The sequence below is a fragment of the Equus quagga genome, chromosome 13, assembly GCF_021613505.1.
Source record: "Equus quagga isolate Etosha38 chromosome 13, UCLA_HA_Equagga_1.0, whole genome shotgun sequence".
Classification (NCBI taxonomy): Eukaryota; Metazoa; Chordata; class Mammalia; order Perissodactyla; family Equidae; genus Equus; species Equus quagga.
The window spans coordinates 82,270,787-82,284,623 of record NC_060279.1 but is presented as its reverse complement, the minus strand read 5'-3'; positions in this window follow the sequence as shown (position 1 = coordinate 82,284,623).

Genomic DNA, 13,837 nt, shown 5'->3' with positions numbered 1-13,837 from the left:
TCAGGAGCCTGTAAATCCAGAAATTACTGTGGTTAGTGATCATTGTAGCCCTTAAAACTTTAGATCAGGCAATAAAGGATCAGGATATTTTCCCAACTGTAGGGTTTAGGGCAAAGAGGGAGGATCTAAATGAAGTGACTCCTGCTCTTAGAAAGAGGGATGTGAATCTCCCCATCAAACAAGTTCTCCAATCAGAATTCTATTTTATTGTTTTTATTCTTATCTTTTAGGTTGATAAACACACATCTTAGAGAGTAGAGAGCAAGAGCTTAGTCACAGAATGCAAATAGCAAGGCCATTTTAACTTCTGCTTACATTAAATGCAGGGGTAATATTACTATCTTAGGATGAAAGTTTCAGATTATTCCTTTTTTTTCCAAACCTCATGATCAGGAGGCACAATGTTCTTTAAATAAGCATTTCCTTTCCTTAAATGGAGAATGACTAGACTTTCAGTTCTCTAAACAGGAGATAAATATTAATGCTCTTCTATGGATGACAGGAATTTTAGACTTATAACATTACAGACACCATTTAGCACAAAAGGCTCACAAGAAAATACAGCAAAACCAAATGCTCATGCCAACGCCTGTCACTCAGGCCTCAGGTAACTACTCAGAGCCCGGAGCTCGGCATCATTCTCTAAGTGCTGGGCACATGCCTGCAGTGTGAAGTCTTTAGAGTGACTGCTATGCGGTTCAGCATCTTTCGTCAGAGAAAAATAAAGCAAGATTTCACAGAAGCTGTAACTGTGAGGAAAGAGGAGTGATGGCAGGCAGCCATCAAGCAGGTGGGCGAAGGGGTGGTACGCAGCAGATATTCTCAGGCAGCATCATTTCTCACTATATACAAAAATATATTGTATTCCAATCCCAGAAAACATATGAGACAAACATATGAGAGAGATTTATGTCTGTGTGTTTTACTGGATTTTCAGTGATATAAATCTATGACTCTGACATTTATCTAAAAAAAAATAGACACTTACCAAGTAACATTTACAATCAGGACGCTGGATTCCCAGGCACATCTGTGTAGGTGTGGAAAGGGGTGTCTGAATCCAAGATAAAGGTTTGGGACACCATGATGTCATCTCCTTGTTGGGAAGTGATTATCAAGTCACCTGTAATTTCAGTGACAAGACCTGCATAGGGAGTTGAGATGATCTTTGAAAAACATTTTCAGGTTGTATAAATTACTGAAAGCAATTAATATTGAATTATCAAGTTTTCTATTGAAAATTGCAGAAATAGCTGGGGAACAATTTACCTGCGAAACTCTTTTAGAAAAATGAATCTCATGGAACATTGAGCAGACCAGAAGGCACTGGGTTCTAATTAGTCAGAGAATGCAACTGAGCATCTCTGTATCTAGGATTATTAATCACTTTGAAGTTTGTGTCAGAATATGATTCCCTCCTGTTGCTGAGTTCCCTGACTGTGCTGAAATTGAAGGGAGAGCAGCAAATGAGTAGAGATAGAAAGAATAGCTGTGTGGTTCATGTGAACAGAAATCTGTGATGTCATCTCCTTAAGTGTTCTTCAAGATATTTATTGAAGTTCTTACGTCAGTTGGGCGCTGGCTACACTGGAACATCATTACACAAAACACGGAAACGACCTTCTCATGGAGAGAAACAGATAGCATTAAATAAAACCAAGTTGTTAAATTCTTTAGTTTATTAGAGGGTGTCATGTTCTATGGAAAACAGAAAAGAAGAGCAGAATGTGGATGATGAAACGTTCAGTGGACAAAGAAGGGTCCACTGCAACATTAAGTAGGATATTCATAGTAGGTCTCATAAGGAAGATGATACTGAAGCTAATATTTTAAAGAGACGAAGGAGCAGCCTTGATTACTCCTTTTAAATCTTTCAGTGTTTGTGTTTTTCTTGCATTAGTGCTGTAGATAGGACTATAACTAGAGGATAGTAACGAAAAGTAGTGGAAAGGATGGGAATCTGTCTTTTGCTGCTTCACATGAGGAAACTATTCTAATCTTGGAGCAATGGGTGTAATACTGGTGTAGGTTTTTGTAGATGCTATTGACTTTACAGTCTTTTCCTAGCAGTTTTCTTCATAATGAGGTCAAATTATATTACATTGTGTTTAAACCTCTGGTGAAGTTTTTATATGATATTTCTATTTCTTTCAGTTAAAGTGGCCATTGCATAGATGGAGATTTCTAACTTTCTATTTTGACGCAATGTTAAGCTTACAGAAAAGATGCAGGTAAAGGAAAGAGAGAGTTTCTATACTCTATACCGGGTTGCCTCCCTCCCACTCCTGCTCTTCCTTCTCTTTTTACTTCTCTGAACTTTTTTCCAGGTTTATTAAGATTAATTGACATATAACATTTTGTAAGTTTAAGGTGTGTAACGTGATGAGTTGGTACATGTACAGTGGGAAAGGATGATCAAAACAGGGCTAATTAACACCTCCATCACCTCACATAATTACCTTTTGTGTTGTTTGTGTGGTGAAAACATTTAAGATCTATTCTCTTAGTGACATTCAAGTATACAATACAGTATTGTTAACTAGAGTCGCTATGCTGAACATTAGATCCCCAGAACCTATTCACCTTATATTTGCCACAAATTGGGAGTTTGTACCCTTTGATCAATATCTCCCCATTTCCCCGACTCCTCAACTCCTGGCAACCACTGTTCTCCTCTCTGTCTCTGTGAGTTCAGCTCTTTTAGATTCCACATATAAGTGAGATCACACAGTATTTGCCTTTCTGTGTGTGACTTATTTCTCTTAGCAAAATGCCCTCAAGGGCTGTCCATCTTGTTGCAAATGGCAGAGTTTCCTTCTTTCTCACGGCTGAATGGTTTCCCATTATACATAAATGTATCTCACATCTTCTTTATCCGTTCATCCATAGACAGACACTTAGGTTCTTAGCTATTTTGAATAATACTGCAATGAAAAAGAGAGTGCAAACATCTCTTTAAGATCCTAATTTTATTTCCTTTGTATATATACCCAGAAATGAGATTGCTGAATCCTATGGTAGTTCTATTTTAAATTTTTTGAGGAACCTCCGTGTTGTTTTACATAGCAGCTATACTGATTTCCCACCAACAAGGCATAAGGGTTCTCTTTTTCTTTCTTCTGCTTTATCCATTTTGCTGGTGGTGGTCTCAGTTGCATTTTTTCATTTCATTCATTGTATTCTCCAGCTCTAGAATTTCTGTTTGGTTCTTTTTTAGGATTTCCATCTCTTTGTTGTACTTCTCATTCATGTACTGTTTTCCTGGTGTCATTGAATTATCCTTCTGTGTTTTCTTATAGCTCATTCTGCTTCCTGAAAACAGCTGTTTTGAATTATTTATTGGGTAAATCACAGAGCTCCATGTCTTTGGGGTCAGTTACTGGAAAATTATTGTGTTCCTTTGGTGGTATCATGTTTCCTTGATTTTTCATGTTCCTTAAAGTCTTGCATTGTTGTCTTCTCTCTCTCTTTTTTTTTTTGCTGAGGGAGATTCACTCTGAGCTAACATCTGTTGCCAATCCTCCTCAGTTTTTTTGGATATGAGCCTCCACCACACCATGGCGACTGACAGATGAGTGGTGTAGCTCCATGCCTGGGGAACTGGGCCAGGCTGCCAAAGCAGAGCATGCTGAACTTAACCACTAGGCCACTGGGCTAGCCCATGTTGTCTTCTTATTTGAACTAGCAGTTACCTCTTCCAGTCTTTACTGACTAACTTTTGGAGAGAAATACCTTCTGTCAACCCTGCCAGGGCTTCTGAGGCTTTCTCACACTTTCTATGGATTTACCTGCTCTACACTTCTTGCTCCCACTTGTAGTAGAATTCTTAAGTTTGTATGCCTTCTCTCCAGCCTCTCAAGCCAGGCCGAGGTGCTGACAGCCTTCCTTTTGCTTTTCCAAGGGTGTGGTAATGTGCAAGTTTGTGGTCTCTCCCAGGATCACAGATGCTGATTGGTTTTCTGTATGCCCTCACTAGCCATCTGCCAAAGCTCACTCTTGCTGGCATCAGGAGTGTGCACAGGAACCTGACCATGGAGTGGGGGTATGTGTGGGTGAGGCACATGAATTTTGCGGGGTACCCATGGGCTAGTTGAGGGGATCCATGGGTGAGGCATTGCCAGGAGCTCATGGGTGGGCCTCCTAATGAAGCTCAGACTTGGATAGTAAGATCTGAGTCCCTTTGATTTGTTCTGTTCTGAGCCCTGGCTGCTGTTTTCTCGGTCGCTCACTACACCCTAGTCAAGCAGCTCACAACTGAGTACTCTGGATCAGGTAAGGGAGAAATGGGCCTCTTTGGCAGCATCCTGCATTTCAGCTTGAAAAACCAGTGCTCACTCACATGCTCTTACTTTCCCCCCACGGGAGAAATTGGGTAAGAAGGACTCTCTTGGGATGGAGTTGTGCCACCTTCGGCGGAGGTTGGCGGGGGGGTGGGGAACGTGACACAAGTAAAGTCAGACTTTTCCTCATGCTGTCTCCAACATATCCAATCTTAGATATTTTTTTTTTTCTCCAATAGTGTGCTGGAACTTTTCTGTTGGACTTCCACGAAGGCTCTCTCTTCTGTGGGTGATTGTCTAAATCAGTGTTCTTCAGAGGCTCCCAGACTTTGGTGGAGAAGAATTGGAGACAGTTCATGGGCCACTTCAGGATCCATAGCCAGGGCTGAGGTCTGTAAGCCTATTACCCAATGCATGGAGAGGCAGGACTCCAGTTCCCTTGGCATATGGTGCTGGCAATGGAATCAAAGCCACAAAGTATTTGTGGCAAATACACAAAGACTGTAGCTGAGCCTCCAGGGGTACAGAACTGTTTCTGGGTCCATCTCCAGGACCCAGTTGGTAAGTCAGATGCCTGAGTCAGGCCTGACTTCTCAAAATGGCTCTCCACATTCTTGAACTGCACTATGGTTTCTCAGTCTCCTACCTGCATCCCGCAGCTCCCACAAAGGCACTTCTGTCCATGGATGGATGCCAAATTGTTGTTGTTGGCGAGGGGATATGAGCTAGGAATGTCTTATTCTGCCATCTTGCTGACGTCACTCCCTCCCTTAGGTTCTCATTCCTGAGAAATTTAAAGAATGCTGGCTAATTATTTTTTATTAGCCTTTATTTTTAGAGCAGTTTTATGTTCACAGCAAAATTGAGAGGAAGGAACAGAGATTTTAAATATACAGCCACTCCTGCACATCCACACAGCCTCCCCTACCATCAAAATTCTGCACCAGAGTGGTACTTTTGTTACAATGGATGAAGCTACATTGACACATCATTATCACTGAAGTCCATAGTTTACATTAGGATTCACTCTTGCTCTTTTATTTTCTAAGGGTTTTGACAGATGTATAATGATATGTATCCACCACTATAGTATCATACAGCAGTAGTTTCACTGCCCTACAAATCCTCTCTGCTCCATCTATGCATCCCTCCCTCCCTTCCAACCCATAGCAACCACTGATTCTTTTACTCTCTCCATAGTTATACATTTTCCAGAGAGTCATGTAGTTGAAATCATAGAGTACATATCATTTTCAGATTTATTACTTCACTCTTAATGTGCATTTAAGTTTCCTCCATGTCCTTTCATGGCTTGATAGCTCACTAATGATTTTTTAAATATTTCTCGAGTAGTTATAATTTGTCTTCAGTAAATATCTAGTAGTAGAATTGTTGAATCATATAGTAGGTATGTGTTTAACTGTACAAGAAAATCCAAGCACTTTTGCAAATTGGATGTATCATTTTTCACTCCCACCAGCAATGAATGGCTACTCTATTTTCCCCAAATTCTTAGTTCTTGGTATTGTCAGGGTTTTTTTAATTTTACACATTCTATTGGGTATATCATAGTGTCAGATTGTGACTTTCATTTGCATTTCCTAAATGAATACTGATGTTGAGCGTATATTCATGTGCTTGTTTTCCATTTGAATGTGTTCTGTCATGAGTATACTTTCAAATCTTTTGCATTTTTAAATTGCATTGTGTGTGAGTTCTTTATACATTCTGGATAGAATTAAACTTTTAGAACTAAGATCTGAAAATATTTCCTCCAAACCTGTGGTTTAATTTTCCATTGTGTTAAGAGTGTCTTTGGAAGAGCAAAGTTTAAATTTTTGATGAAATCTAATGTATCTATTTTTTAATCTTATAGAGTGAGGGTTTTCGAGCCTATCTAGAAAATAGTTACCTAATCCTCTTACAGAAAGTGGTTTCTTCTATTTTTTTTCATTGCATGTCTTATAGTTTTAACTCTTACATTAGGATCCTTTTCATTTTTAAGAGCCCCATTTTTACTTACAGATATTAGATTATTTCAGCACATTTTTGTAGAAATTACTTTGGCTTTAAAAATATTCATTAATGTATATATATATGTGGTCTATTTCTGGACTCTCTATTTTGTTCCAGTGACCTATATGTCCATCATTTTGTAAAAACCGCATTACATTGTTACCAGAACTTTATAGTAAGATTTTTAATTTTTGAAAATTTTGAAATAATTTTAGACTTACAGACAAGTTTCAAAATATAATACAGCGAGTTCTCCCACACTGTTCATCTGGCTTCCCCTAATGTCAACATTTCATGACAATCATAAAAGCTAGGAAACTAACATTGTCAAAATACTGTGAAATGAAATTCAGCCTCTTTTTGGAGTTCCCCAGTTTTCCGCTAATATCCTTTTTCTGTTCCAAAATCCAATCAGGACACCACATTGGATTTAGTTCTCATGCCTCCCATCTCCATAAATCTGTGATAGTTCCTCAGTTTTTGGCTGAATTTCGTGAACTTTAAACTATTTTTAATGCTTTTGAAGAGTAGTAATCACATATTTTGTGGTATGTCCTTCAAAATGGGATATGTGACATTTACTCATGGTTTGATTGAGGTTATGCCTACATGGCAAGAATGCCCTAGCAGTGCAGTGCCTTTCTTAGTATATCATTTTGAAGGCACATGAGGTTGATATGTCCTATAACTAGGGATGTTAACCTTGAACACTTGCTAAAACTGATGTTTGCTAGGTTTATCCACTTTAATTTTGTCTTTTGTCCATCTCATTGGAAGACACCATTGGGAAAAGCACATAATTCATACATAATATCTAATAGTTCAAGAAGCTGTGCTTTAACTTGGGGAGAAAAAAAGCAATAGAAGGAGCATGTGTAAAAGCCTCTTTATTAGTCAAGGTTCCGGAGAGAAACAGAACCAAAGGGATATATATATATATGTGCATATTCACTATATATTGAGATTTATTATAAGAAGTTGGCTCACACAATTATGGAAAGTGACGAGCCCCAAGCTGGAGACCCAAAGTAGATGGCGTACTTCTGGTCTGAATGCTGGCAGGCTGGAGACCCAGAAGGAGTCAATGTTTCAGCTTGAGTAGAAAGAAGGAAAAAACCTGTTTACCAGATCAAGGCAGCCAGGCAGGAAGAGTTCTCTTTCACTCATGGGAGGGACAGACTTTTTGTTCTATTCAGGCCTTCAACTGATTGGATTCTGGCCACCCACATTAGGGACGACAATCTTCTTGACAAGTCCACAGATTCAAATGTTAATCTCATCCAGAAACACCCTCACAGACACACCCAGAATAATGTTTGACCAGATATCTGGGCACTCTGTGACCCAGTCAAGTTAACACATAAATGTTGGCTCACGGCCTAGTGGTTAAGTTGGGCACACTCTGCTTTGGTGACCTGGGTTCAGTTCCTGGGCACAAACCTACATCACTCATTGGCAGCCATGCTGTGGTGGTGACCCACATACAAAATAGAGGAAGATTGGCACAGCTGTTAGCTCAAGGCAAATATTCCTCAAGCAAAAAGTAAGAGGAAAATTGGCAACAGATGTTAGCTTAAGGTGAATCTTCCTCAACAACAACAAGAACAAAAAGTTAGCATATAAGATAACCATCACAGGTCTACCCCTTGTCAAATTGGCATCCATACACATGTCCTTAACATACTTAATCTCCAAATAAAGATGATAACAAGGTCATAATTTTGCCTAATAAGGCACAGTTATCCTCAGAGAACAGATTGGTGGTTTCCAGAGGTGAGGGGTGGGGAGTAGGCAAAATATTTGAAGATCAAAAGGTATAAACTTCCAGTTATAAAATAAATGTCATAGAGATACAATGTACTGCATGGTGGCTATAGTTAATAATACTGTATTGCATATTTGAAAGTTGCTAAGAGAGTAAATCTTAAAAGTCCTCATCACAAAAAAAAATTTTTTTGTTACTGTGTATGGTAAGAATGTTAACTAGACTTATTGTGGTAATCACTTCCCAAAATATATAAATATCAGACTATTACATTGTATACCTGAAATTAATATAATGTTATGTGTCAGTTATGCCTCAATAAAAAATAAAATAAATAAGACACAAATATCCTGCATAAAACCGAAAACACACTAATCCATTCCTCAGAAGAGGAGGTAGAGTTTGTGAGTGATGTTTCCTCTTCTTGATATCCCTGAACTTAAATAACGTGAGGGAAAAATCACAATATTTAAGTACTGTGATATAAAGTCAATACATCTTATCTCATGTGATAATAGAATGACAGAGGAAAGAAAACAAAGATGTTTGCTACACACACACGTATTCATGACAAAATAAGGAGGAAATACTCATGAGACTACTCTCCTTGTTTTTATAAATGTTCAGGTGGCTGTAGCTGATATTTATAAATGCCTTCTTCCACTACCCATTCTCTATTCCTTTTGCCTTCTGCAAGCACCTCACCTCGTTGTGGTTCTTTGCCTGGTGGGGTGACCCAAACCTACATTCCTGAAGGGTCTGGGCCATTGGTAGTCCTGCCTGGATTGGGTTGTTGTAGTTTTCCACTGACATTAATCACAAGGCATGGTGACACTAAGAAATGCCCTAAGGGATCTCACTTATTGCAGACATGCTATGCCTTAACTCCACTGTGAAGTAGTAGTCCAATTTTCCCTTGGTAGTCAGGATTAATCATCCCAGCCAGCACAGTAACTTCCTTCCTTTTTGATTCTGAGGCATGAGGAGCCCTTTGAAACTAAGACCTCTAATTCAACAGCATAAAGTCACAAGAACAGAAAGCAAACATTTCACTAGTAGGTCACTAGAGGTAATAGTGAGTGGTGCCATTCCCACTTCCACCCCTTGATTCCTGGATCCATGAATCCTAGGTATGGGAGAAATAGCACCATACATTGAACATTGATTCAGAACATATGCAGGCTTCTGAACATCCTTGTCCCAGACCCACAATCTATTGCCACCTAGTTAGTGCTGTTTCAAAAGGCTGTTCCATTGTTCTATCAAGTCAGCTACTTCGGGATGGTGGGGAACAGGGTGGGACAAGTGAATTCCATGGGCATGGACCTATTGCCACACTTCATGTGCTGTGAGGTGGGTTCTGTGATCAGAAGCAATGCTGTGTAGAATACCATGATGATGGATAAGGCATTCTGTAAGTCTACAGATGGTAGTATTGGCAGAAGCACTGCATGCAGGGAAAGCAAATCCATATCCAGAGTAACTGTCTATTCCAGTAAGAACAAAACACTGTCCCTTCAGTGATGGAAGCAGTCTAATGAAATCAACTTGCCACCAGGTAGCTGGCTGATCACCAGGAGAATGTTGCCATCTCATAGATTCAGTGTTGGTCTGTGCTGCTGATAGACTGAGCACTCAGCAGCGGCCATAGTCAGATTGGTCTTGGTGACTGAGTGGAAGTGCATGTTGCTGATCCCATGCATAACCTGCATCCATAACATTGTGGCCACTTTGTTCATGAGCCCATTGGGTGATGACAGAGGTGGCTAAGAAAACAGGCTGACGGGTATCTGTAGAGCAGGTCATTGTATCAGTTGATTATTAAAGCCCTCATCTGCTGAGGTCACCCTTCGGTGAGCATTTACATAGGATCCAAATGTCTTCATATTTGTTGTCTTTTCAGAGAAGTCTGTTCACATACATCTTCCCCAGATTTCCTTGTCACTAATTTTCCAATCATGTTCCTTCAATTCCCTAACCATGCATCCAAACCATTGGCCACAACCTACGAAGCTGTCTCTGCTTGCACATCTGGCCATTGCTTCTTCCAAGCAAAGTGAACAACCAGGTGCACTGCTCAAAGTCCTGCCCTCTGAGAGGATTTCCCTTCCCTGCTGTCTTTAGAAAATGTCCCAGAAAGGGGCTACAGTGTTGCACTTATCCACTTTCAAGTGGTGCCTGCATATCATGCAGAACCATCTGTAAACCAGGCCCAAGTCTTCTCTTCTTCTGTCACTTGACCGTAGGGAACACCCATGGGTCCATAGGTGCAGGGTGGGTGAGAGAAGGCAGTAAGTGGGGACCATGTATATTTGAACCACTTCTTCACACAACTTACTTGTGCCTTCAGGGACTGGTCGGGCCAGATCACATGCGTACACTTCCATTTGATGATGGAGTATTGCTATGCAATGTTATGGCTTGGTAGGCCAGGTAATACCCAGTTCACATTAGGAAGCTCAGGTTGCATTGTAACCTGGTTAAGCGATTGTCTCTACTAAGGCCCGGTAGCAGGACAAGAGCTGGTTCTAGGCCAATTGTGAAAGTTAGGATTTGGCCAATTGGGTGAAAAGTGATTTTCTGCTCATTCTTAGAAAAATAAGGCTAACTGTACAAGATATTCTGGCACTTGTTTTCTTTACTGAACAATATGTTCTGAGCTGCAACAGTAGAGAGAGCTCCCTCATCGCGTCCATGGCTGCCTGGTGCCCCATTGTGAGGATATACCATTGTTAACTCAATCAATCTCCCATTGATTGATATTGCATTGGTTCCAACCTTTGCTATTACAAATAATTCTGCCAGAAATAGCTCTGTATTTATGAGATACGTCTTCTTAATTTTCATATTGAGTTGGAATAATGTCTTTTGTGGTCACAGAAATTTTCCAGGTGTAATAATAGTCATCCAATTTTTCTTTTTTTTATTTGAGAAATTTGATGTTACATTTTATAAATTTAAGGTGTGCAGCTTGTTACTATGATACATTTAGATTTTGTAATATGATTACCTTTGAAGCAATATTTATCACAGTCCATCTTTATAGAACAACGTGACTGTCTGTATTCATTATACTGTGCCTTGGATCTCTATGGCTTATTTACCAGTTATTCAAGTTTGTATCTTTAAACACCATCAATCTTATCCCCGATTCCCTATCCCCTGTTAACCACCATTTTACTCTCTGTTTTTTTTTACAGGTTTGACTTTTTAATTTATTTTCATTTTTTATTTATTTATTTTTTTGAGGAAGATTAGCCCTGAGCTAACTACTGCCAATCTTCCTCTTTTTGCTAAGGAAGACTGGCCCTGCGTTAACATCCATGCCCATCTTCCTCTATTTTATACGTGGGATGCCTGCCACAGCATGCCTTTTGCCAAGCGGTGCCATGTCTGCACCCGGGATCCGAACCGGCGATCCCTGGGCTGCTAAGAAGCGGAACATGCGAGCTTAACCACTGCGCCACCAGGCCAGCCCAAGTTTGACTTTTTTAGATTCCACATATAAGTGATATCATGTCTTTCTCTGTCTGACTTATCTTGCTTAACATAATGTGCTCAAGGTCCATCTATGTTGTTGCAAATGTCAGGATAGCCTCCATTCTCATGACCAAATAATATTCCATTGTGTATATGTACCACATCTTTTCTTACCCATTCATCTCTTGATGGTCATTTGGATTGTTTTCATATCTTAGCTATTGTGAATAATGCTGTGATAAACATGGGTGTGCACACATCTCATTGAAATCTTGTCTTCATTCATTTTGGTATATACCCAGAGTTGGAATTGCTGGACTATATGGTAGATCTATGTATAATTTTTTGAGGAACCTCCATATTGTTTTCCATGGTGGTTTGGCTAATTTACATTTGCACCATCAGTGTACAAGGGTTCACTTTTCACCACATCTTCACCAGTACTTGTTGTCTCTTGTCTTCTTGATGATAGCCATTTTTTAACATGTGTGAGGTGATATTTTATTGTGGTTTTACTTGCATCTCCTGATGATTAGTAATGTTGAACATCTTTTCATGTGCCTGTTCGCCATTTTGATGTCCTCTTTGGAAGGATGTCTATTTAGTTCTTCTGCCCATTTTTAAATAAGATTTTTTTTGTTAAGTTGTGTTAGTTCTTTATACGTTTTGTGTTATATTTTGTGTTAATTCTTTCTGCAATTCTTTATATATTTATAACCTTATCCTGTATATGGTTTGCAAAAGTTTTTTTGCATTCTGTAGATTGCCGTTTCACTTTGTTGATTTTTTTTTCTGTGCAGGAGCTTTCAAGTTTGATGTAGTCCCATTTGTTGATTTTTACTTTTGTTGTCTGTGCTTTTGGCATCATGTCCAAAAAATCATTGCCAAGACCAATATCTATGAGCTTCTTCTCTATGTTTTCTTCCAGGAGTTTTATGATATCAAATCTTATGTTTAAGTCTTTGATCCATTTCGAGTTAGTTTTTGTGAGTGGTGTGAGATAGGGGTCCAATTTTATTGTTCTCCCTGTGTTTCTCCAGTTTTCCCAGCAGCATTTGTTGTAGAGATGATCCTCCCCCACTGAGTGCTCTTGGCTCCTTTGTGCCGGAGCCGTGTTACCGACGCCTATACAGCCGTCTGACAGGGTCCGGGCTGAGAAGGGCCGGGGGGCGCAGGGACGCCCCTCGGTGAAAAATGGCCGGCCGACACCCCTGATATTTTCTGAATTATATGCATGCTTTCTATCAAGGTTTTGACTATACTTGTTTCTGCTTTTTATTCTTGAAGATATATAGTTTAGCTTAGCTTTTCAGCCCTTTACCTTACTAACAAAATGATATTTCCTAGGGCAGTGTGCTCAAGGGACTATTAGCCCTTCCTCCTGAAAGACAAACGAGTGCTTTCACCCCCTAAGGGGCGAGGGAATGTAAAGGTGTTTAACTACCCGCTGAGAACGCAAATAGCCCTGGGGATAAGATACCCTGGAGTCGCCTTTTTTTCCCATTAACCATCTACACTAATGGCGTAAATGATTGAGGGAGGCAGGAGTGGCTCCCCCAGGATGTAAACAGAGGAATGCTGTCCTGTCCGGAGGTCTGGACCTTCTCTCCTCGATTTAACTATACCGTGAATTACGACAGGTGTCAAGGTACCTATCTCTTTTAGCTTAGAGACAACAAACAATAGTTAATTGTGGAGAAGACGATCATTAACCTTATGCTCTATAGAATAGAATGCTAACAAATGTTCTTGTGCTCGTTTTTTACTTCCTTATCTCTCTGAGAATATTTGCAGAGCTATTTCTGTACTAATCCTGAAAAATATAAAAACGACACTTGTGCGCAGTAAAGTTGGAATTGATAACACCAACCCAAGTCTCACGTCTCTTCCCTCACTGCGCTGACTCCGTCCCTCCCTCAGGAACCTGGACTCAGCCGGAGCAGGACTCCGGCACCTTTGTCGAGTATTACTTGACTGTATATGTCAGGATTTAATTCTGGGCTCTCTATTCTGTTGCATTTGTCTATGTGTCTATTTTTGTGCCAGTACCATACTGTTTTTTATTCCTATAGCTTTGCAGTAGAGTTTGAAATCAGGGGTGTGATACCTCCAGCTTTGTTCTTTTTTCTCAGGATTGCTTTGGCTATTCAGAGTCTTTTGTGGTTCCACACAAGTTTTAGGATTGTTTCTTGTATTTCTGTGAAGAATGCCTTTGGTATTTTGATGAGGATTGCATTGGATCTGTAGATGGCTTTGGGCGGTATGGCCATTTTAACAATATTCATTCTTCCAATCC